Consider the following 3,373-nt stretch of genomic DNA (forward strand, 5'->3'; position numbering starts at 1 on the left):
GTGGAAGCAGTCACCGCCTCAGATATCTGATTTCCACCTTTATTATATTTCTACATCTGTCTTCTGTTTCAGCCAGTGTTGGAGAAAGTACTCTGAGTCAGACTCCAGTAAAAGTCAAAGCTGTGCTGTTGAAATATTAGTTTGGTGAAAGTGAAAGTCACAAACATGAAGAGTACTCGAGTAAAAGTCTTTATTACAGTTGGTATTGAAAGTAACTGATCCATATATTTACATGTTTGTATGAAGCGTTCACTCTGAGTCAGCTGATTATCACAATCACTGTTTGGATTGTTGAAAGAATAAATTAATTTCAGAATGATCAACTTTGGCTCTGATGCAGAATGTAATCTGCAAAGTAACTAGTAACTAATGTAATCACATGTCATCAGTGGAAACAGAGAACAAGAATCATTTGTTTGTGTAACTGAGCTGATTACAAAACACTTCCACAGTATTTGACTACATGATCATCATGTCTCAGTGTTTCTAGCCTGGAAAGTAACTAAGTACATGTACTCAGGTACTGTACAGGTACAAATTCAAGGAGCTTAACTTGAGTGTCTCCATTTTCTGCAGCTGTATACTTCTACTCCACTACATCTCAGAGGTGAATGTTGTACTTTTTACTCCACTACATCAGTCTGGCAGTTTAGATTACTAGTTACTTTTCAGATTACATTCCCGTCCTGTTTCTCCAGGTGTGTTAATGTTGAATGTTTGTGATAAACTGACAGTGTTGTAAAAAAGTACCCAGAAGTCAAACTGGAGTAAAAGTAAAGTATCTGATATTAAATGTACTCGAGTAAGAAAAATACAAGTGAAAGAAAATGATGCATAAATGTACATGTATGTTTGTAATGTGTGTATGCTGCGGGTCGACTGATTATCAGAGCTGATGTTCAACTTTTTATTGATTGTTGGAATCAGGATGATAATAAAATAAAGTGAACAAAGTGTGTGTGTCACTGAACCTGACTGAGAGCATGAAGCACAATATTAAACACACAAACACACATGTGGCCCCTGTGGTGGACAACAAGACGACAACACGTCCAGTATCAGACTGCGCTCCAGCAGCCGTGGCTCATTTACGGTAATCGTACTGAACCGGCTCTGACTGGGTCAGACTGCAGTCTCACATCAGAACCATCAAACATGTAACCAGACTTTTACAGCAAGCAAGTCCTGTCCTGGACACACACACACACACACACACACACACACACACACACACACACAGCAGCAGGTGGAGAGAGGAGGAGGAGCTAAGATCATGTTATCCAGTGGAAGTGAAAGTGTCCAGTCAGTTGTCTGAAGTTTGAGGCGACAGACGAGGGAGGAATCTAAAGCTGATGCAGGGTGAGTCTTCATCTAACCTTTTTTATTTCACTGCCAAAGTCTGTGAGTGAATGTTCAGATTTAAAGAGAGCTGACCAAGTGGAGATCTGCCTCCATATATTATACTGTACACTGCTGCTGTGGGTGTGAAGGGAGAACCGGAGATTGTGAGCTACTTCCTGTTTCTCAGACATGTCGTCGTGTGGAGGAAACAGAGAACAAAATGGAGTTTCCAGTGTCCAGCTGTCTGTCTATGAAGAGTGACCGGTCCAAAGAGAATCCTCCACTCTTCAGTACTGAACCAGAACCCTCAGACACACAGTAAGAGAACTGATACTAACTTATTTATCTGACTAATTTTCAGTCTTTTCTGTTTCACTGCTTGATTGTGTGTTTTATGTGACATTATTTACTGAGATGTATTTGCTGCCTGAATCTAACAAACTGTCTGTGAAACTAAAATAAATAATGTGTCTTCCTCTTCTTACCTGTGACAGCTGTCAGTCACCTTGAAGAAAGCTGTAATCTGATCTAAGAGGACTAATACAAACTTTTAAACTGTTGCAGGAGTTTGTGTTTTTAGAGCTTCTTAAATGACGTCATAGATTTTTTTCAGGGTGTTGGTGAGATTAATAATAAAACCTGTTTGTGTTTGCAGAGTTCAGTCCAACAGACAGAGAGCAGAGTCTCCAGTGTCCAGCTGTCTGTCTCTGAAGAGTGACTGGTCCAAACCTGAACCTCTACAGTTCAGTACTGAACCAGAACCCTCAGACACACAGTAAGAGAACTGATACTAACTTCAGTTTATATAATTAAATCATTACCAGTATATAACTGTAGCTGTACAAAATATAGGAGTCAATATTTTTTCTGGAAATTACGTTTTAAAGCTTTGTGATCTGCAGTGTTGCATCATGGGATATAGCCTAAATATTGTTGACTAGTGAGATACTTCAAGTTCATTCATTGTTTGTCTGTTAGAGAAATTTAGTCTTCAAAGTGTTTAGTTTGCTCAGTTAAACCTTCAGGAGTTTGATGGCTTATTCAACGTGTTTTGCTGCGATGGAAGAATTACTGATGAATGAAAACCAACAAAAGTCATCTCAGTGTTTTTACTGCAGATGGATCAAATGATCTGTTCAAAACACAAGAATTACAACTTTCACTGAATGTCAGGATGAGGAGCACAAAGTATTTTACAGATAGATAAATGACACAAATGAGGGATTTATGTTCTGCTTTAATGACAAGTGAGGATTTCTTCTTTATCTTTGCAAAGTAAAAGGCTCCATTGATGAGGGCTGGAAGTATCTCATGGAAACTGTCCCAGAATCTTCACTCTGAGATTGTTTTTATCTTCATCAAACCTTTTTTATCAAACACAGTTGTTGAAGAAAGAGGAGGGTATATTGTACTAAGTGTGACCATGTACTTTGTCCAGTATGGTTTAAGTTTTTAATACCTGCTACTGAGGTCATGTTTTATGGTCTTTTTTGTTTGTGTAATTAAATCAAATGATGCAAACTGCCCCACTGTGACTCAGACAGAAACAAAGTGTTAGTGATTGGGAGTTCAGTCCAGATTCAGACCTTGGAGAAGACATACTTATGTTTACAGTCTGTCTTCTCTTTTGTCAGACTGATCTATGATTTCTAATCTGAGTGATTTTCCTTTATCTCTTCAGAAAGACAGAGGGAAGTGTTTCTGTGGAGGAGCAGCCGTCCTGCTGTTCTTTGTGTCAGGACGTCCTGAAGGATCCAGTCTCTACCAGCTGTGGACACTGGTTCTGCAGACAGTGCATCACCTCATACTGGGACCAGTCTGCTTCATCAGAACACTCCTCCTGTCCCCAGTGTGGAGAAAGATCCAGAACAAGAGCTGGACTGCAGACAGTCAGTCAGACTAACACTGTACAAAGTAAGACTGAACATCTGTCTGCTGATGTCATCATGTCTGAAAACAGGAACTGTTCATTTATTAAAGGAACAACTGTTGTGTTCTGTAGAGCATTTAATATTATCATGAATATCATTCA

General features: G+C 39.2%; 1 long non-coding RNA gene across 1 annotated transcript; it reads left to right on the forward strand.

Annotated features, from left to right (window-relative positions):
- The first annotated feature begins 1,300 nt into the window (after positions 1-1,300).
- LOC115570016 (uncharacterized) lies at positions 1,301-3,034 on the forward strand. The gene is made up of 4 exons (XR_003981675.1): positions 1,301-1,359; positions 1,529-1,659; positions 1,997-2,116; positions 3,023-3,034. It is a non-coding gene; the product is annotated as an uncharacterized LOC115570016 (long non-coding RNA).
- Positions 3,035-3,373: the final 339 nt, after the last annotated feature.

This window comes from Sparus aurata, chromosome 19 (genome assembly GCF_900880675.1).
Source record: "Sparus aurata chromosome 19, fSpaAur1.1, whole genome shotgun sequence".
NCBI classification, from domain to species: Eukaryota; Metazoa; Chordata; class Actinopteri; order Spariformes; family Sparidae; genus Sparus; species Sparus aurata.